A 23,196-nucleotide genomic window follows, 5' to 3' on the forward strand; every position below is an offset into this window, starting at 1 on the left:
TCTCTGGAGTTTAGAAGAATGAGAGGCGATCTAATTGAGACATACAAGATTCTGAAAGGGCTCGATAGGGTAGAAGCAGAGAGATTGTTTCCACTGGTCGGGGAATCTAGAACATGGGGACACAGTCTCAGTATAAGGAGTCAATCATTCAGGATTGAGATGAGGAGAAATTACTTCACTCAAAGGGTTGTGAATCTTTGGAATTCTCTACCCCAGAGGGTTGTGGATGCTCCATCATTGAATACATTTATGGCTGGGAGAGATGGATTTTTGGTCTCGCAAGGAATCAAAGGATATGGGGAGTGGGCAGGAAAGTGGAATTGAAGCCCAAGATCAGCCATGATTGTATTGAGTAGCGAAGCAGGCTTGATGGGCCATATGGTCTACTCCTGCTCCTATTTCTTGTGTTCTTGTGTTCTTATTGTCCATCCCTAATTGCCCTTGAGAAGGTGGTGGTGAACTACCTTCTTGAACCGCTGCAGTCACTGTGGTGTAGGTACACCCACAGTGCTGTTAAGGAGAGAGTTCCAGGATTTTGACCCATTGACAATGAAGGAATGGTGATATTGTTTCAAGTCAGGATTGTATGTGACTTGGAGGGGAATTTGGAGGTGGTGGTGTTGCAAAGCGTCTGCTGCCCTTGTTCTTCTAGGTAGTAGAAGTCGCGGGTCTGGAAGTTGCCGTTGAAGGAGGCTTGGTGAGTTGCTGCAGTGCATCTTATAGATGATACATACTGCTGCCATGGTGCACTGATGGTGGAGGGAGTAAATATTTAAGGCAGTGGTACCAATGAAATGGACTGCTTTGTCCTGGATGGTGTTGAGGTTTGAGTGTTGTTGAAGCTGCACTCATCCAGGTAAGTGGGAAGTATTCCATCACACTCCTGACTTGTGCCTTGTAGATGGACAAAAGGCTTTGGGGAGTCAGCAGGTGAGTAACTCGCCAGAGGATACCCAACCTCTGACCTGCTCTTGTAGGCACAGTATTTATGTGGCTGGTCAATGGCGACCCTAGGATATTGATGATGGGGGATTTAGCGATGCTAATGCCATTGAATTTCAAGGGGAGATGATTAAGCTCTCTCTTGTTGGAGAGTAATTAATATTAATTCATTTAATATAGGTACGTACTTTATATATACTTAATATGTAATACTTAAGCATATATACTTAATATTGATTTACCTAATATTAAACACGTATTAGTAATAAATTGAAATGCAAGATATTTTCCTGTCCTCATTTTATTTTTCATGCAATCTACTACCCTAACATGACAGAATTTCTATTTTTCAATCATGAATTGAAATGGTGTACCTGGAGGTAGAGGGAAGGATCACCCAAGCAGTGAGAGGAGAAGCAGCAGCAGGAGTCTACAGATTGGATGGTGAGTCTGTTGGAAGTAAAAAAAAAACATTCAGAGCATTATTTTCATAATTTTCCTTAAAGATTCTATATTTTGAGGGAGCTTGATTTAAGTTGAATTTTATTGCCTTTATAGACAATCCTTAAGATTTTCCAAAAAAGACTTCTTAACCAAAATTACACTTGGAAGAACTTCTCATCTTCAGGGTTGGTATATGATTTCCCAGTGGCATGGAATTTGGATTATGCTAGTTGATTGGATTAGTTGGAAATTGTTAGCGATATATTTTTCAATATAATCAGCAATGGTTAATTGGAAAGTGTAACACAAATAACCTCAGAGAAAATATATATATGAGACACTGGGCTAAAATTTATAGTATTGCCACGCGAAAACAATGGCAATCCGTCTGTGCGGGCCGCACGTCGCGGAGCCGCCATGGTATTCAGCGCAGCGACTCATTTAAACAGCTGGGGTGGACTTCCCCCCCACCCCGATGATGGGGAGGAGGTGGGCTGTCCGTCCCCAGCATTGGCATCAACTGCCTGTGCACAGGTGCTGACGTCATTTTTAAAGGGCTTCAAGCCCTAACTTTCAATTTATATATTTAAAGAAAAATTAAATTAAAAAAATTAAAATCAGTTATTCTGCCCTTCTACCACCCTCCCCCCTTTAACAATTAAATTAATTTCTTGCTGTCTCCCCCGAAAACACTTCCCCCCCACCCACCCCCACAAAGTACATAAACTTTACACTTTAACCCTTCCCACCATCCCCTACACCAATGATATTAGTTTGACCCCACTCCACCCACAACCCCCGCACTGAGAAACCTACCTGCTCCCCCCTCCCTACCAGTGTTACACCTCGGTTCCTCGGATGGGATCTGAAGGCACGGGAGTGCCGGCCACCAGCATGAATATCAGACTGGGACAGATGGCGGGGACATAAAGGTAATTAATGCAGTACTTTAAATTTATTTACATATGTTAATGGCGGTCCCGTCACCGAGCAGCGGCGTGGGGGGGGCCACCACGAGGCCTCGCCACCAGCAATATCGGGCCGGGCCATCACAGTGTCAGGGTGCCCTCTCCCGGAGGCATTTTCTGGCTAGCCCCCCACCCCCCACCATGACCCCTGACATCAGGGAGTCTGTAAAATGCGGCCCACTATTGAACTGATTGAATTAAAAACAGATATTGCTGTAATTATACAAATAAAATAATGAATCTTTCAGATTTGATGGCACTACAATATTTCAGAAGAAAACTGTGTATTTACTTTATAAAATCAAAATGTTTTACATTAGGAAAGGAAAAAAGCAGATATAGAAAACAAATGAAATTCCAGCCCTAGTCAATCTGAGTCCTAGTTGAATCTTGCCCCACATGAAAAAACTGAACTTGTTAATTGTTGCAGTCTTTTAGGCTTTGATTTCCTAAACTACACAAAAGCAATGTGTGGTGTAGTTGCCCTGCCTTTGTTTATCACAATGGCTGTGTGTTATAGGTTCAAAAATATGCAACTTCCACTGGTCAAATGACAGCATGTTAAAGGAGTTGATGAGACGAGTAGGTTTCATTCACGCTCTGCTCGGCTTGCTTTTTCCGCACACTTGTCCACTGCAATGAAACAGTGTCATGAAGAGGTAAGATTTCACCTCCCAATAGAAATCTTGGTCAGCCACTGCAAAACTGAATGAACTATTTCTGACACATTCACAGAGTAATCCATAAAGCATTATACCAATGCACCAAACAGCAGCTGCCTTTCAAATCTTCATAAAATCTTATAGGTGCTTATTTTGTCTCATCTCATTTCATTAAATTTATGTAGCCATTTTATCAATGGGTGTCATACTGGGGTATTTGAGTGTATCTATACTCCAGAAACATACAAAATACAACAGCCAATTCCATTGGAATTTTCTTATAAACCAATAACATACTTAGATTAAGACAGCAAGCAGCTTTTATAAGGCTGTCTGACATAACTGTGGAATGCCACTTGCTTTTTCTAATGCTCCCAAAGACAGCTTTAAGAAAGGAGGCTCCACTGTACTAATAATGCTTCCAACAAAATAACTGCTTTAAATGCCTGCCTGGGAATAACATAATCAAAAGTTAAACAGTCCAATGGGAAAAACTGAGTGACAGGGCCAATTATTTGCAGTAGATGCCTATGTTTTTAACATAATCTGTTCTACAGCTTTATAGGCAAAATGCCCTTAATCTATCTTGTACTTCTTAATTACTGTTATCAATGGCTTACAAATAAGAATATAATTATCTCTATTGGACTGCACATAAAACAGCATCACATAAGGTATTCAGGATTAAGAATATTTAAAATGTAACGCTGGTTTGTTTCATTTCTAATTGAAGATCTTTTTTCCACTGTATGGAATTGACTGTCCTGTTTATACAGGCCCTGTATTTCAGAACTCTGGACAGCTCTTGGATCTGATTTCAAAGGGGAATTACTACTGTGCCTCAACCTCCTAGGGTTGCTTTTCAACTGTCAAAATACCACAACCCACACATCAAACTGATAAAGGAAGCCCTTAACAGTGTACAAAATGCACGTTTACTGTTTCTAAGTCACAATATAAAGTTCAGGGCAACATTTCACACAGCCTAATACATGTAATTGTCAAGTCCACATACGAACATAGGAACATACGAATTAGGAGCAGGAGTAGGCCACTTGACCCCCCGATCCTGCTCCGCCATTCAATAAGTTCATGGCTTAACTGATTAGTCCATATTTCCACTTACCCCCGATAACCTTCCACCCCCTTGCTCATTAAGAACCTATTTACCTTTGCCTTAAAAATATTCAAAGACTCTGCTTCCACCGCCTTTTGAGGAAGAGAATTCCAAAGACTCACGACCCTCTGAGAGAAAAAATGTCTCCTCATCTCTGTCTTTATTTTAAAGGCGATCCTTTATTTTTAAACAGTGACCCCTAGTTTGAGATTCTTCCACAAGAGGAAACATCCTTTCCACATCCACCCTGTCAAGACCCCTCAGGATCTTATATGTTTCAATCAAGTTGCCTCCTACTCTTCTAAATTCCAGTGGATACAAAGCCTAGCCTGTCCAATCTTTCCTCATAAGAAGCCCACCCATTCCAGGTATTAATCTAGTAAACCTTCTCTGTACTGCCTCCAATACATTTACATCCTTCCTTAAATAAGGAGACCAGTACTGTACACAGTATTCCAGATGTGGTCTCATCAATGCCCTGTATAGCTGAAGCATAACCTCCCTACTTTTGTATTCAACTCCTCTCACGATAAACGATAACATTCTATTAGCTTTCTTAATTACGTGCTGTAACTGCATACTAACCCTTTGCGATTCATGCACTAGGACACCCAGATCCCTCTGCATCTCAGAGCTCTGCAATCTCTCACCATTTAAATAATATGCTTCTTTTTTATTCTTCCTGCCAAAGTGTACAGGGAATACAGTGGCAGCAAGTAGTTTGGTATAAGGAGTGCAGCATCTCTTGAAGGGCTACTGTAAATTCTGCTGACTGCTGGGAAGAAGCTGAAGTGTTCCTGAGGGCCAAGTACCAGAATCATCCCCCTTGATGAGGGGATGCTGGATGTATTGTTGGAGGAGGTGTAACAAAGGCAGGTGCCAATATTGAAGCAGACAAAAACTTCCTTGCAGAACCAATGTGCAAGAGGAATAGCTCACAGATTAAATGAAGCTTCCCACATCCATAGCAGATGAGAAGGAAGTTCTCTGGCCTCAGGAAGAGTGCTAAGATTGACAATAATTTGGCAAATAAAATTAAATGAATGCCTGTAGTATTCATGCACCAAACACTGAGCACTAATCAGGTGCAGTATTAACAACACAGTATGGAAAGCACTGGCAAAATCCTTCAAACCTTTCCACCAAAACTACAATATCTGTAGCGTTTTAGCAAGAAGCTGGTGACTGCCAAATGGAAGACTTCAATTGCTCACATAACTGCTGCATGTTTTAACAAATCCACATTACAAGAATAAGAACTACTTAAATTTATATAGCACCTTTAATGTAAGGTGCTTCACAGGAGCATAATAAAACAAAATTTGACATCGAGCCGCAAAAGGCGTTGGTAGGGCAGATGGCCAAAAGCTTACTCAAACAGGTAGGCTTTAAGGAGTGTCTTAAAGGAAGAAAGAGAGGGAGAGAGTCAAAGAGGTTTAGGGAGGGAATTCCAGAGCTTAGGGCCTTGGCAGCTGAAGGCACAGCCTCCAATGGTGGAGTGATCAAAATCGGGGATGTTCAAGAGGCCAGAATTAGATGAGCACAGAGACCTCGAAGGGTTGGGCTGGAGGAGATTACAGAGACAGGGAGAGGCAAAGCCATGGAGGGTTGAAAACAAGCATGAGAATTTTAAAATCAAGGTGATGCTTGACAGAGGGATAATGGGTGAACGGGACTTTTTTTTTTAGAGATACAGCACTGAAACAGGCCCTTCGGCCCACCAAGTCTGTGTCGACCATCAACCACCCATTTATACTAATCCTACACTAATTCCATATTCCTACCACATCCCCACCTGCCCCTATATTTCCCTACCACCTACCTATACTAGGGGCAATTTATAATGGCCAATTTACCTATCAACCTGCAAGTCTTTGGCATGTGGGAGGAAACCGGAGCACCCGGAGGAAACCCACGCAGACACAGGGAGAACTTGCAAACTCCACACAGGCAGTACCCAGATTTGAACCCGGGTCGCTGGAGCTGTGAGGCTGCAGTGCTAACCACTGCGCTACTGTGCTGCCCAGATAGAAGTATACAAGATTATGACAGGCTTTGATGCTTACTTGGTGCGAGTAAGGATACGAGCAGTAGAGTTTTGGATGACCTCAAATTTATGGAGGGTAGAATATGGGAGACCAGTTAAAAGTGCGTGGTAATAGTCAAATCTAGAAACAACAAAGGCATGGATGAGGGTTTTAGCAGCAGATGAGTTGAGGCAGGGGTGATGTCAGGCAATGTTATGGAAGTAGAAATAGGCGGTCTTAGTGATGGCGTGGATTTGTGGTTGGAAGCTCATCTCAGAGTCAAATACAACACCAAGGTGAACACTCTGGTTTAATCTCAGACATTTACCAGGGAAAGGGATGGAGTCAGTAGCTAGGGAGCAGAATTTGGAGTGGGGACTGAAGGCGATGGCTTCAGTCTTTGCAATTTAATTGGAGGAAATTTCTGCTCATCCAGTACTGGATGTCAGATACACGTCTGATAATGTAGTAACAGTGAAGGAATCAAGAGAGGTGGTGGTGAGATAGAGCTGGGTGTTGTCAGCATACATGTGAAAACTGATGCTGTACTTTCAGGTGATGCTGCTGAGGGGCAGCATGTAGATGAGAATTAGGAGGGGGCCAAGGATAGATCCTTGGAGGACACCAGAGGTAACGGTGAGGGACTAGAAAGAGAAGCCATTGCAAGTGATTCTCTGGCTATGATTAGATAGATAAGAATGGAACCAGATGAGTGTAGTCCCATCCATCTGGACAACAGTGGAGAGGTGTTGGAGGAAGTTTGTGTGGCCAACCATGTCAAAGGCTGCAGACAGGTCAAGAAGGATGATGAGGGAAAGTTTACCTTTGTCACAGTCACATAGGATGTCATTTGTGACTTTGATATGAGCCATTACGGAGCTGCAGCAGGGGCAGAAACCTAATTGGTGAGATTCAAACAGGGAGTTCTGGGAAAGATGGGCATGGATTTGGGAGGCAACAAGTTCAAGGAGTTTGGAAAAGAAAGGGAAGTTGGAGATGGGGCGCTAGTTTGCAAGGATGGTAGAGTCAACAGTTAGTTTTTTAAGGAGAGGGGTGATGACAGCAGATTTAAATCAGAGAGGGACAACACTTGAAGAGATAGAACCATTAACAATATCAGCTAACATGGGCACCAGGAGGGGAAGATGGATGGTCAGCAAATTATTGGGAAAAGAGTCGAGACAGCAGGAAGTGGGTCTCATAAACAAGATGAGCTCAGAGAGGGCATGAGGGGAGATAGGGGAGAAACTAGAGAAAGATGAGAGTTCAGGGCTAGGGCAAGGTGGAGCTTTAGAGGAAGTTTGTCCTGAAGGGAGGGACGTGGCAGAGGCAGCTGATTGGATGATCTCAATCTTAGTGACAAAGAACCCCTCGCACTTAATGTTGGGGGTGAGGGTGGAGGGGACAGGGGAGAGCGGAGAGGGGTTTAAGAAGATGGTTTGCAATTATCTTTGTATTCCAGGATCATCCTGAAATAGTGAGCACTTTTAGCAGATGAGAGCAGGACCCGATAGTGCTTTCTGTGATCCAGTCAGATCTGGTGGTGAATGGCTAAACCACTTGACTACCATATCCTCTCAAGACTACGTCCCTTCAAATCTATTCCGAAGCAGCCCAGAAAATAATCCAAAGTATCTTCCCTGGAAAACAAAGCTTTTATCACATGCATTAATGGCTGAAGTCTGACAAATGTGGCAAATTTCACTAGTGTTGGCTTGAAAGAACCCAATTGTATGAAAGGTCAATTCTATGGTGCGAACAATGGGTGTCAGGTTGCAGTAAATTGCATATCTTGGTGATAGCACTCCCCCCACCCACCCACCCTGTGAAGCAGTGAAAGTAATGGTAGGTCTGCTCAAACATGACCAGGTAGGTATATGTTGGTCTGAAAATCTCCTGGGCCCATTCTGAATAGGCAACAGACACCTGAGGTGTAAGTGCACCTGCCATTTTTCTCTCTACCTGAACTCCCACTCCATTTCCAAACAGCTGCATGGTTCCATCTAAGATGCAGCAGCAAACAACCATAGTAATGCAAAATCAATAATGCAGGAATGGGAATATGAAAAGGCAAACAATTAACCAAATTGCAAATCATCAGAAAGCTTCAAGAATCCAACTTCCCAGGCAAGCAACATGAAAGCCATTAAACAATGTGTTTTTTTTTCCGGAGGAGGATAACACTTCAGGGATGAAAAGGTCAGAAAACACTTAGAGCAGAATTTTAACTGCCAACAGAAGGCAGGCTCAGGTGCAGCCAGGGAGCTAAATCCCAAAAAGTGGCATTGGGTCAGGAAACCGACATGATCCCACCCACTCCCAGGTTTAACCCAGGTTAGTTTGCAGGCGAGTGGGGAACCCCCATGCAGCTGTTGGGTAAGCAATTACAATATGCAAACAGGCAATTAACTGTTAATTTAACCCAGCATTCTGGCTTTAACAGCCAGCGCACAGGTTTCCTGAGCTGTGTGGAACCCAGCAGTGTCAACCAGGTGAGAGCACAGCGGGATCTCAATGAAACTGATGTGCTGGGAAGTCTTTAAAGAGTGAAATTGCAAAGCTTGTGGCCAGCTTGAATGAAAGGCTCATGCTTGCTGAATTTGTTCTGAGAGCCAGAATTTACTGCTTTGAGGGTAATTTCCAACTTCTTGGACGTGTTTTACTCACCTTCACCTTTCATGTTGTCAGCCTTCACTGCAGCATGGGAGCAACTCCTGCAGCAGTATCTGGATGAGGAGCAGCAGGAGAAGCCACACAACACCAGCACCAGGAGCCACAAAAACATCTGCACCAGGAGCAGCAAAAACAGCAGGTGCTTTCTCCTTAGCTATATGCAGCTCAACAAGACAGAGAGGATGGACAGAGAGCTGCAGCTCGAAGGAGGCAATACCCCCAGCACAGGATCTGCAGACAGAGGGTGAGCTTCCTCAATGTGACAGAGCAACAGTGCCTCAGGAGGCTCATTCTTTCGTAGCAGGTCATTGCTGACATCTGCAGCCTCCTGGAAGAAGACCTCCTTCCAAGAGGACCAGGTGGGCAAGCATTGTCAGTGACCATCAAGGTCACCACAGCCCTGTTCACCTCCCAATTCTTCCAGCGATATCCTGGCAAGATATCCAGGATCTCTCAATCTTCTGCCTATGAGAGCATTTCCCAAGACACCAATGTCTTTTTTTCCAAGGCTGCCATTTATGAGAACTTTGCCATGGATGAGACTAGTCAAACACAGAGAGCTGTCGACTTCACTGCAGTGACTGGATTCCCACAGGTGCAGGGAGTCATTGTTTGCATGTATTGTACGTATGGGTCAATCATGTTTTCCTCAGATCAGCCAGGAGTCTTCATCAATCATGAGGGATTCCACTCTCTCAATATCCAGTTAGTTTATGATCACCAGAAGGTGAGCATACATGTCAGTGCTAGATATCCAGGGAGCTGCCATGATTCATTCATTCTGTAGTAGTCACAGCTCCTGCAGCTTTTCACTCCTCCGCATAGCCTCAGTGGCTGGCTCCTAGGAGACAAGGGTGACCCGCTGAAGAACTGGCTGAAGAGTCCTGTAAGTTACCCTACCAGTGAACCAGAGGAGAAATACAACAGGAGCAACATGACCACAAACACAATAATAAAACAAGCCATTGGGTTGCTCAAAATGCACTTCAGGCGCCTTGGCAGATCTGGAGGTGCTTTACAGTATGTCCCATTAAGGGTGTCCGGAATGGTTGTGGTCTGCTGTACCCTTCACAACATCGCGCTGCAGAGAGAATTGGAGCTACAGCAAGAAGGAAGTGCAGAATGACCGGTCTCCTCCAAGGAGGAGGAGGAGGAGGAAGAGGAGCCAGATATGACCATGGTGCCTGCAGCCGCCACCTGGCTGCCAAAGAAGCCTGCGATGGACTCATCCAGGCACACTTACACAATCTGTATCTGTGATGCCACCTGCCAGTGCCATCAGAAAGCCTGTGCACCTGTCCCACTGACACAATTCATTCCAACAGTCAACCAGCCAACCATCACATTCGCACCCTTTCCTCCTCATAAAAGCTGATCATACCATTCACCTGAAGGCTACTGTCCAGGGTGAATGAGGGATGCAACAAAGTAAAGGCCAGGGGAATGAGAAGAACAAATAAAGTGTTTGATTTATTGAAATAAACATTAGCATTACAGCATTAATATTGCTATACACACCCAAGTGAATCCTCCTGTGCAACTATAAAACTGTTCTCATCTGCTTCCTCTTACTCCTACATGGTGCAACCCCTGTGGATTCAGCTGAGTTGGAGGCAGGCTGCTCATTGCCCTGCTCTGTTACATCAGATGCCCGGGCCGGACGTCCTCTGTGTTTTGGAGCCGGTAAGGGGTCCCACCAAAGACCAGCCCATCTGCACCTGTGCAGGGGCAGATTTGACCATCGGGGTAAGAGACAGCATGTGTGGCTCTGTCCGGTGGGGTGGGCAGCACAAGGGTTAAGAAGTGGGAGTGCCTTGAAAAGAGTCCCCATTGCCTTGTGCCCTTTCTTCATCATCCCTCTCATGAACCACCTGCATGCCTGTCCTGGCCAAGAGCTGGACAGCACTTGGCTGCATGTCAGTGAGGCATTGAGCCAGCAAGGCAAGGCTTTGCTCCATCCTGTATAAAGTGGCAGTCAGAGTGTGAAGGCCATTAGTCCTGGTCAGCATGCACTCGTTGGCCTGCTGATTTTCCACGCAGAGGCCAAGGAGGACTGGAGACAGAGCAAGAGAGAAAGGAGCATGTCGGGAGCAGAGGTTTAAAAAGCGCGCCAAACGCCCAGAGTCGGAGACCGGAAACAGAGAGAGAGAGAGAGAGAGAGAGAGGAGCATGGTGGGAGCAGTGGGAGCGGAGCAGGGAAAAATCAAAAGCTAACCTCAGATGACATCACAATTGACAGTGAGAGCAGGGAAACAGAAAGCTGCCGGGGTGAGTATACAGGTAAGCTTTTAATTTAATTTAATTTAATTTAAATCAAGCATAGCATCAAACATCACAGGCAAGCAGGTAGGTGATTGGTTTGGGAAGAAGCTACCTGATCGGTGAGTATCAGGTAAGTGATTAAGGTCCATTCTAATCCTAATGTTTAAAATAGTAAAGGAACTAGTGCTAAGCTTAATAAAATATATAAAAAAAGGAAAATAAAATAAATAATTGAATAAAATAATTACATAGTTAATTAAAACACATTAAGGATGGCAAGACAGGTGATGTGTCATGGCTGCAGCATGTGGGAGCTCCTGGATGCCAGTGTGATCCAGGGCAAACAGGTCTGCAGTGTTTGTGGCTCGAAGAGCTTCGGCTCAGAGTCATTGAACTGGAGTCCGAGCTGCAGACACTGCGACACACCAGGGAGGGGGAAAGTTACCTGGACATTTTGTACCAGGAGGCAGTCACACCTCTTAGGATAGGGTCTTCTGATTTGGTCAGTGGTGAGGGACAGGAGAGTGTGGCTACAGCTGAGGCAAGTAAGGGGACCCAGGGGAGGATGAGCAACCTGACCATGGCACCATGGTACAGGAAGCCATTCAAGTCGAGGGAGAAAAAAGGAATGTAGTGGTAGTAGAGGACAGTATAGTTAGGGGGATTGACACTGTTCTCTTCAGCAAAGAGTGAGAGTCCAGCCGGCTGTGTTGCCTGCCCAGTGCCAGGGTTCAGGACATCTACTCAGGGCTGGAGAGGAATTTACAGTGGGAGGGAGAGGATCCAGTCGTCGTGGTCCATGTAGGTACCAACAACATAGGCAGGACAAGGAAAGAGGTTCTGCATAGTCAGTATGAGGAACTAGGCTCCAAATTAAGAAGCAGAACCTCAAAGCCAATTACAAATTGGCATAGGGCAATTAAGATAAGAGAAATTAATGCATGGCTCAAAGACTGGTGTGGTAGAAGTGGGTTCTGGTTCATGGGGCACTGGCACCAGTACTGGAGAAATTGGTGGCTGTACCATTGGGATGGTCAACACCTGAACTGTGCTGGGGCTGGTGTTCTAGCAAGCCACATAACTAGGTAAGTAGAGAGGGTTTTAAACTGAATAGTGGGGGCAAGGGATCAAATTTGGGAAGATATGGTGAATCAAGGAGTAGAGACAAGGCAACAGAGAAAGGTATTAATATGGGAAATGATAGACTATAGCAGGAAGGGACAGAGCATACAAATCTAAGAGTAAAGCAACAGATAAGGCTAGATGTTACAAAAATAATAAGGACAAAACTAAAGGCTCTGTATCTGAATGCACGTAGCATTCAAAACAAAACCGATGAACTGAGAGCACGAATAGAAATAAATAAGAACGATCTGAAAGCATCTTCAGAGACATGGCTGCAGGATGACATAGATTGGGACCTGAACATTGAAGGGTACATGGCATTTCGGAAGGACAGGAAGCTAGGAAAAGATGGAGGGGTAGCTCTGTTAATTAACGATGGTATTAGCGCAATAGAGAGGGATGACCTAGGTTCAGGTGACCAGGATGTAGAAGCAGTTCAGACAGAGATGAAAAATCATAAAGGCAAGACGTCATTTGTGGGAGTGGTGTAAAGGCCACCGAACATTAACCACACTGTAGGACGGCGTAAAAGGGAGAAATAATGGCAGCTTGTCAGAAAGGTACAGCGATAATTATGGGGGATTTTAACCTACATCTAGACTGGAAAAATCAGATGAGCAGAGGTAGCCTAGATGAGGAGGACATAGAATGTTTTCGGGATAATTTCTTGGAACAATACGTTCTGGAGCCAACCAGAGAGCAGGCTATACTAGACCTGGTATTGTGCAATGAGATAGGATTAATTAATGACCTCATAGTTAAGGTGCCCTTAGGTAGCAGCAATCATAATATGATTGAATTTTCATTCAGTTTGAGGGAGAGAAGAGTGGGTCCAAGACTACTATTTTAAACTTAAATAAGGGCAATTATGAGGGCATGAAAACAGAGCTAGCTACAGTGAACTGGCAAATCAGGTTAAGGGATCGGTCAATAGAGGTGCAGTGGCAGACATTTAAGGGGATATTTCAGAATACGCAGAATAGATACATTTCAACGAGAAAGAAAAATTCCAAGGGTGGGACCTACCATCCGTGGTTAACTAAAACAATTAAAGATAGTATCAAACTTAAAGAAAAAGCCTATCATTGCACAAAGATGGGAGCCAGGTCAGATTAAAAGATTGATAAGGAAGGTAAAATTAGAGTACGAGAGAAAGCTAGCTAGAAATATAAAGATAGATAGTAAGAGTTTCTATAGATATTTTTAAAAAAGAGTTAACAAAGTGAGCATTGGTCCTATAGAAAGTGAGTCTGGGGAGTTAATAATGGATAATAAGGAGATGACAGATGAATTGAACAGGTATTTTGCATCGGTCTTCACTATAAAGGATACAAGTAATATCCCAGGATTAACTGTAAGTCAGGAAATGGAAGGAAGGGAGGAACTCTAGAAAATTACAATCACCAGGGAAGTGGTACTGAGCAAATCGCTGCAGTTGCGGGCTGACAAGTCCCCGGGTCCTGATGGACTTCATCCTAGGGTATTAAAAGAAGTGGCTAGTGAGATAGTTGATGCGTTAGGTTTGATTTTCCAAAATTCCCTAGATTCGGGGAAGTTTCCGTTAGATTGGAAAATAGCGAATGTAATCCTTTATTCAAAAAGGGAGACCGAAAGCAGGAAATTACAGGCCAGTTAGCTTAATATCTGTCTTAGGCAAAATGTTAGAAGCTTTTATTAAAGATGTTATAGCAGAGCATTTAGAAAAATTCAAGGTAATCAGGCAGAGTCAACATGGTTTTGTGAAAGGGAACTCATGTTTAACCAATTTATTGGAGTTCTTTGAGGGAGTTACATGGATAAAGGGGAACCAGTGGATGTATTGTACTTAGATTTCCAGAAGGTATTTGATAAGGTGCTACATCAAAGGTTACTGCAGAAATAAAAGCTATGGTGTAGGGGGTAACATATTGGCATGGATAGAAGATTGGCTAGCTCACAGGAAACAGAGAAAGCATAAATGAGTCATTTTCTGGTTGGCAGGATGTAATGAGTGGTGTGCCACAGGGATCTGTGCTGGGGCCTCATATTTTTACAATTTATGACTTAGATGAAGGGACCGATGGTATGGTTGCTAAATTTGCTGATGACACAAAGATAGGTAGGAAAGTAACTTGTGAAGAGGACAAAGGGATATAGATAGGTTATGTGAATGGGCAAAGACCTGGCAGTTGAAGTATAATGTGGGGGTAACATATTGGCATGGATAGAAGATTGGCTAGCTCACAGGAAACAGAGAAAGCATAAATGGGTCATTTTCTGGTTGGCAAGATATAATGAGTGGTGTGCCACAGGGATCTGTGCTGGGGCCTCATATTTTTACAATTTATGACTTAGATGAAGGGACCGAAGGTATGGTTGCTAAATTTGCTGATGACACAAAGATAGGTAGGAAAGTAACTTGTGAAGAGGACAAAGGGATATAGATAGGTTAAGTGAATGGGAAAAGACCTGGCAGTTGAAGTATAATGTGGGAAAGTGGGAAATTGTCCACTTTGGCAGGAAGAATACAAAAGAAGCATATTATCTGAATGGTGAGAGATTGCAGAGCTCTGAGATACAGAGGGATCTGGTTGTTCTAGTGCATGAATCGCAAAAGGTTAGTATGCAGGTACTGCGCGTAATTAAGAAAGCTAATAGAATGGGTTATCGTTTATCATGAGGGGAATTGAATACAAAAGTAGGGAGGTTATGCTTCAGCTATACAGGGCATTGGTGAGACCATATCTGGAGTACTGTGTACAGTATTGGTCTCCTTATTAAAGGAAGGATGTAAATGCATTGGAGGTAGTACAGGGAAGGTTTACTAGACGAATACCTGGAATGGACGGGCTGTCTTACGAGGAAAGATTGGACAGGCTAGGCTTGTATCCAGTGGAATTTAGAAGAGTAAGAGGCAGCTTGATTGAAACATATCCTGAGGGGTCTTGATAGGGTGGATGTAGAAAGGATGTTTCCCCTTGTGGGAGAATCTAGAACAAGGGGTCACTGTTTAAAAATAAGGGGTCGCCCATTTAAGACAGAGATGAGGAGAAATTTTTTCTCTCAGAGGGTCGTGAGTCTTTGGAATTTTCTTCCTCAAAAGGCAGTGGAAGCAGAGCCTTTGAATATTTTTAAGGCAGAGGTTGATAGATTCTTGATAAGCAAGGGGGTGGAAGGTTATCGGGAGTTGGTGAAAACGTGGAGTAAGTTCAGCCATGAACTTATTGAATAGCGGAGAAGGCTCGAAGAGCTGTGTGGCTTACTCCTGCTCCTAATTCGTATGTTTGTACATATGTTCGTATGAGATGGACATCAGTGCAAATGCCTGAGACATCATGGCAATCATGCTAGAGGTGGTCTCCTCCACTCTCTCTCCAAGAGCGCACACTGCCTCTGGAAATGCTGACAAAACACACACATTTCCTGTTGCTGCTCCACAAGTTCCCTTTTCAAGGATGACCCCCGAGGATCACCATCTTGTGTCCAGTTAAGCTTGGAGTGCCTTGCACCCTCCGAAAGGGACTCTCCTATCTCCAGCACCTGCTCCTGCTCACATGTGATGAGTCTCTCAGTGTGCGATACCTAGCCATCTCTACCGCAGTACCCAACGAGGTGTGTCTATCAGCGTTGCTGGAGGGTGTGCATGAGTCATGTTACAGAGTGCTCGCCTTCCTCTGGGACTTCTTGGTCTGCTCCCTGAACAGCTCCTCCATCACCAATGAATGTCCTGTGGGAAATGACATTGAGAAGGGTACAAACTCAGCATAATGCACGTCGTGACATTTCAGTTACTGGTCACATCAAATCAACTTGAGTGACTGTTAAATGCCAAGTGGCAGTGCATCATCTAATGCTGTCACCAGATCTCTCAGCACACCCCTATCTCTCTATTACAAATGCCCAGTTCATGTGCCACCCTGCTGATCACCAGGGCATCCTCCTCCATTGCGGTCAGAGTGGCTGTGGCTACACAGGCACTCCTCAGTTCTCTCCCTGTCCTTGAAGGGACGTCCTCCACGGGCATCTGATGTGTCAGAGCAGAGCAATGAGCAGCCCAGAAACAGGCTGCCTGTCATACTGTTACAAGCCAAAAAAGAGGCTTCCAGGGCCCATGATAGGCCAGTTCATATGCAAATAAGGTGCCTTATTGATAAACTCATTGCTAAAAACTACTTTACAGCTTTCCAGACTCAACATTGAGTTCAACAGTTTCAGATCATAATCACTGACCACTATTTTTTGGACTGCAGCTTTTGATAATGATTCTGCTATTCCCATTTACATCTCTTCTAGGCCCATCTTTTGTTTATTTACTTGTTCCATTACCATGTCCTTTTTCCTTGCACCCTCATCCCTTTTGTCTTTTAATCTCTCCTTCCACTCTATCATAGACCTTTCCTCCCATCCCCACCTTTTCATGCCTCTGTATTTGCTTAAAATCTGTTACATCTCTAATGCTTTCCAGTTCTGATGATAGGTAATTGAGCTAAAATGTTAATTCTTGTTTCTTCATCCACAGATGCTGCCAGACCTGTTGAGTATTTCCAGCATTTTCTGTTTTTATTTCCGACTTCCAGCATCTGCCGTATTTTGCTATTGTAGTTGAAAATTCTAGTTTGTTTTGTGTGGAACATTTTTTCAATACATTTCAGTGAAAGATAGTCCCTCTGTCCCTAGGTATAAACTAAAGTAGGCATTATATAATTTCTGAGATGAGGGATCACAGAAACTGTAGATTTAGTCACAAGAATTATGGAAGAATATCTTCCTCCCACTGCACTCTATATTCCATTAAATGGAATCCTTGCAACACAGTGTACTGTCTACATGGTTCCTATTATTTGTCCTTCTATGCAATATCTGTTCAGGATTATAATCAGTCGTTTTGTGTTATAACTGAAGACATTTTCATCTCAATGCTGATCATTCACACACCAGGAAGATGCCAGCCCTCCCCATTAACTTCTGCATGCTACAGATAAGACCCCACATAATATTCTCTTCAGGGCTTCTATTATTCATGTGCACACAACAGAAAATAAGCTTTCTTCGTCCTTTTTTAATTTTTGCCATAAATAGTATTCCTGTCACTATAAGACAATTCTGCATGCTTTTATGGCACCTGTTTTGCTGGCTGTACAGCTGTGATACAAACTAAAACAAAAATGCAGATGGATATCTTGGGGTGTTACTGGCTGGAGCATTTCAGTTATGAAGACAGCCTGGATAGGCTGAGGTTCTTTTCCTTGGAGCGGAGAAGGCTGAGGGGGGACCTGATTGAGGCATCCAGAATTATGAGGGGCATTGATAGGATAGATGGGAAGAAACTTTTTCCCTTAGCGGAGAGGTCAATAACTAGGGGGCATAGATTTAAGATAAGGGGCAGGAGGTTTAGAGGGGAGTTGAGGAAGAATTTTTACACCCAGAGGGTGGTTGGAATCTGGAACACACTGCCTGAAGGGGTGGTGGAGGCAGGAACACTCACAACATTCATGAAGTATTTAGATGAGCACTTGAAACGCCATAACATACATGGCTACGGGCCAAGTGTGGGGAAATGGGATTAGCTAGGACGATGCTTGATGGTCGGTGCAGGCGCGTTGGGCCGAAGGGCCTCTTTCTGTGCTGTAAAACTCTATGACTCTATAATAATCTTTACATCATTTTTATATTTTCATCTTAACAACTAATTTGATTTAGACAGTTCCAAAAAAGCTCCAAACTACGAAAGATATATTTCTTAAAAAGCATGGAGAATTAAGGAAATTATATCCAATAGGAGGTGGAAACCATTATAAAGTCAGAAAATCCAGAAAGTCCTTGATAACATTCTGCAGTAAAGGCTACATAAACTGAAAGCAGCACAAATTCAGAATACAATTGGCTAAAAAATTGACTGAAGGATAGGAAGCAGTGGGCACTTGTTAAGGGAGTGATTAGCTGAGAGAGATGTATTCAATCAATGACCCAAGGATCCACCATTGGAATTCCATTGTTTCTGATTTTGATTAATCACCTACAGTCAGAAACTTAATGCAAATTAGTGAAATTGGCAGACAACGGCAATTTGGGAAGGCAATCAAGTCTGATGAGGCAACTGAGGACATACAAAATTAACCAGGTAAATTCAATTAATAGGAAAACAGCAGCAAATGTAACACAATATGGATAAAGTAAAGTATTGTGCATTAGAATAAAAAATGGCCGACATACAGGGTAGGGGGTGTCATGATTGTATATGTGGGCTTGAGTATTAGAGAACTATATCGTACTTGGAAGTGAAACTGGGGCTTGTGAAGTTGGGGAAAACAACTGACCTGGAGTTATTGCAAGGTCAGATAGGCAATGCTGCTGTAGTGAATAGATGTGTTTAATAAAAACTTATTAAATCTTTGTTAAAGTTAAATCTAGGACTTCAAGTGTGATTCATCAGCCTTAGATGTGACATTGGCAACGAGGTTATAAAGACAAACAATACAGAGGTAAATTCAGAGATATTTAGGATTTGCTGGCGCTGATATGTCTGCGGTCCAGGGAATTGAGCCATTTGATCTGACAGGTGAAGCGTATGCTGACAATCGCAGTTTGGTTTTGGATGGGGTGACAGAGGTGCAGAAAACGCAGTGATGGGCCTTATTGCTGTTCAATGGGGTGCTTCAGTGAAGGAGACTTTCAAGATGTTGCCTGACACGGGAGAAAAGGCGGATTATGAAGTGATGAGCCGTATTGGGGGAGGCGGTGGCGTAGTGGTAATGTCACTAGACTAGTATCCCAGAGACCCAAGCTACTGCTCTGGGGACATGGGTTCGAATCCCACCATGGCAGATGGTGAAGTTTGAATTCAATTAATATGGGAATTAAAAAGCTAGTCTAATGGTGACCATGAAACCATTGTCGACTGTTGTAAAAAACAATCTGCCATACCTGGCCTGGCCTACATGTGACTCCAAACCTACAGGAGAAGGCTACTGCTGCTTCTGCTGATGCTGGTCCTGGTGTTGGTGCTGTTGCTGCTCTTTTTGGTCCTCATCTGAGGTCCAAGGTGATGTTACATATGCAGCACCCATACTTAACTAATGTTTGACAGATGGAAAGTGTAGATCAGATGCACAAAATTCTTAGCTATTGGAAATCACCTCTAAAGTACTGAAAGCACACTCTCAGAACAAGCTCTGTAAGCAAATGTCTTTCACTTAGGGAAGGAAACAGGTGTGAAGTCTCAGTACCAAAAGGAATTTTTGTCTGTCATTTGTTCAGCCTCCTCAGTTCCAGGTGTCCTCTCACCTTGGCAAGTCCCAGGAAGACCAGGAAACCTGTGCACCACAGTTAAAGTTGAAAACCCCAGTTAAAACAGCTGTTAATTGCTTCTTAACATATTTAAATTGGCAACACGCCTCTCCCAAGGGGATTTCTCGCACGCAACTAAACGTGCTGCAGTTAGAAGCGGAAGTCAGCGGGTTTCTGTCAGCTTCCTGATGTGCTATCAATTTCAGCTATTTTAACCAGCTGCCACTCCCAAACCCACTCGCTCTGTTGAGTTAAGGTTCTAGCATGGTGTTGAAACAGGAAATAGTGATATTAAAAGGGACCTAGGACTGTTAATGGACTTGCTGTATAACATGTCCTGTCATTTGGAAGCAATCAACAAAGCAATTAAAATGTCCAACTATATTGTTAATGTTCAATGCTATTGCAAAATCAGTAGATTATCAGTCAGAGAATGTCATGCCAAAACTGTAAATATTCTGGTCAGACTGCACCTTGTGTACTGTGTCTAGTTTTGTCACTGAGACACAAGGAAGGTATTTAAACCCTGGAGGCAGTCCAGGAAAGCAGGAGGCTGATCACAAAGTAACTGAGGATGGAGTTAAGATGACAGAATGGAGAAACTTGTGAGACTAGAAACTGGTTGATGTCGCACCTGTTTTACAGGTGTAAAATGGACAGTAAAGCATCTAGTATGGCGGGCATCTCCACACTGGAATTGCACCAACTGCCATCTTAAAGGAAGCAGAAAAAGGCATCCAAGGCCTGTGCCTGAAATAGGTGTTAGGCCCTTTGCATATGTAAGTAAGGGTCCGAAAGCCTGTTTGAAGCCCCCTTTGCAAAACTGGTCTGCTCTGAATGCAACCAACATCAGGCCTGACGCACTCAGGAAAACATGATCCACACACAGCCCAACCAGCAGTCCTTAAAGGGACCATGGCGGGCTGCAATCAACAGGGCATGTTTGTTAAAAAAAAAATTCACCTAAAAGTAGAACCAGGTGGAGCAGGTGAATCAATTTCTAGGCTGTATTCTTTAGCTTTGAACTGAGAGATACTATAGATATAAAAGATACTATATGGTATACAACAGGTAAAGTTAGATTCCTGAAAATTAAATCTTGGAAATATGACAAGATGCACAGGATAAAACCGCTGAAATGAAAATTTAGTACTCGTATCAGGAAGTTCCACTTCATGCACTGGAAAGAACTTCCAGGTAGGGCAGTGAAGACAAAAGTATAAAAATAATTTGAGTGACTCTAGAATGCAGTTATGGGAATCCTGTAGGATTTTCCAGATGGATGTACTACAATGAGCCCGTGTCCATATTTATCTTGTGATCTTGTGGAATGTGTGCTGTGTTGAATTCACCTGTCACCTGTGAGATTTAATTTTGAGTCCAGCCCACAACGATAGGATGGAATTCTCCTCTCTATTATGACAAGTAAGGCTCCCAAGATTAATTATTAGAATCTCAACTGGGATCCTCATTGGTGCTAATTTGCAGCATAGACTTGGAAGTGTATGATGTCAACAGAAATAAGAAAATATCCAGCTTTGAGCACGTTACTTCACTGAGTATAAGAGAAAATGAATGAAAAATTAGAAGAAGAGAAAATAATATCATAGACAAGGCCGAGGGGGGGGGGGGGGGGGTTGGCGGAGGGGGTGGTTTTTAACACACTGCCTGGGCATGAATTTGGTGTTGTGAATCAGCCGCCTGTTACAGATTCCATTACTTATTGGGTGGTCGACCAACAACCGTTTTACGCCAGCATGGCAAGTTGACAAACCTACCCCAATGAATTTTCCAACTAACTATAGTCTGGCAATTACTGTGAGTAATGTTATGACGTGAATGCTTAATGCGCTTGTGTAAAATTCTCCACTCCTCATTTTAACAGAGACGATAACCCATTTAAAACTAGCAGGTTAACACCTCTGTTACAATAACGGCACAAGAAATCTGATCAAAGTGCAGTAACCATTCACATAATAATATCGCTCACCGTAATTTCCAACTTCATATATCAGAACGCTCATAAGGTTCCCAGCAATTCTGTCCGATTCATTAAAATAATATATATTTAAATTTGTCCTGCTAATTCCAAAAGAAAGCCCTGAATGTCATTTTTGCAGCTATTGTTCAGTGAATGATGTGTGGACTGCACTGGCATTTTTTCAATTAAAGAGGAAATGGTAAGTTGATGGTGGAAAAATGAGGCAAATTTAAGTGCAAAAGTGAAAAGATGTTAAAACAGTTATGCTATCTTAGAGGTTTAAAACTCCACAGTACACAATATGCTCTCCAATAGCAACTGTGCCTTCCATCACCCCTGCGGGCTGTGAACAAGTTTGATGTAAGTGACAAGTATTTGCTTAGCCAAGCATTCATATGGTTGCTATGAATCATGCAATCACTCAGGGATCAGAAGCAACACACAGTGTAATAGATTTGCTAGGGACTGACTGTTTAATACTACATTTCACACTATGGGCGGTATTTTTATTCATTCATGAGGGCAGGAAATGAGGCAGGCGCCCCTCGGGTCAGCATGCTGGGTTCCCAATGCAAAATTGGCACACTCCGAGTTTAAAAGGTCACAGTGGGAGCTGGAAGAGACACCCACCCGCTCTGTGCAAATAGCTGCTTAAGCCTATCAATCAGTTTGTTGTCAGCTCGTTAAAGGGCCAATTTAGAATTTTCTTTCCAAGGTGCAGGTTCGACACACTGTCGGAGCCACAACAGGGACGGGGAGGCAGACACAGTGGGGAGTGAGCTGGAATGGCAGGACAGAAGCAAGAGGCAGCATTGAAAAGCAAAGGGTCAGAGAAGGCCCTCCTTCACAGGCAACTAATTGTGTTCATTGAGAAGAATTATCTTTCATATCTCTGCATTCTTGACAAGGGAAATTTGGGGGGACCAAGATTGGGGTTGTTGGGTGCAATTGGGTCCTTCTGCTAAAGGGTCTCATGGGTATATGATGGGGTGGGGGCTGTTCAGAAAGATTCTGCATTCCATTGCCAATGAAGGAAGGGCATTAAAGGAAATGGGATCGAGCTTCTCCGAACTTCCCCCAAGCAGTGATAAAGGAGTAGCATCTGCCGGAGCAGAGGCAGATCCCTGGTCAACGGGGGCGAAAGGGGTGAGGAAGAAAGGGCAGGAAGGCTCCAGACTACACAGTCTTCCCCAGCACACTCCATTGCTCTGCCAACCCTCACTTCCCATTCTCCTGCATCTCGCCAACATGAAATGCAAACACACAAGTCAGCTTTAGTGCAACAACTTTCTCAGTGCTTTATCGCTTAACATTTCACTATTATTTACATCAGAAACCCCCAAGTGACCCACAAAGTGACATTACTGACGTGGTGGCCTCTGCTGACGGCCAGTCCTATGAATGCCTCTCCCTGGGGCTGAGGATGGGGTGCAGGCAGGCTGCTCGCTAGTGCCTGTCTGGGACTGAGATGCCTGTGGCAGTCATCCTCGGTGTGGAGGTGCTGGGGGTGGGTGCAGCGGCGTTGCTGCGGGGTCAGCTTCTGTCACAGGGTGTGACTCCACAGATGCTTCATCTGTCAGAAAAGCCATGAGGGTAGATCATGATGACAGAGCTCCATCAGGGGGTGTCCCCCTCATCACCACCTGTCGCCTTCGCAGCCCTTTCATGGTTCCCTTGATCGCTGGAGGGGACTACCAGCCGGGGCACAGCCAGCATCCACTCCCTGTCT

The 23,196-nt window shown here is 43.8% G+C and overlaps 1 protein-coding gene across 1 annotated transcript in view; it reads right to left on the minus strand.

Moving 5' to 3' along the window:
- sv2ca (synaptic vesicle glycoprotein 2Ca) overlaps nt 1–23,196 on the minus strand; it is a 306,023-nt gene that overhangs the window by 223,127 nt on the left and 59,700 nt on the right. The window contains exon 2 of the mRNA XM_068029499.1: nt 1,317–1,392. The gene's annotated coding sequence lies outside the window, so the exon portion shown is untranslated. The remainder of the gene's footprint in view (nt 1–1,316; nt 1,393–23,196) is intronic.

This window comes from Heterodontus francisci, chromosome 4, assembly GCF_036365525.1.
Source record: "Heterodontus francisci isolate sHetFra1 chromosome 4, sHetFra1.hap1, whole genome shotgun sequence".
In the NCBI taxonomy this organism is placed as follows: Eukaryota; Metazoa; Chordata; class Chondrichthyes; order Heterodontiformes; family Heterodontidae; genus Heterodontus; species Heterodontus francisci.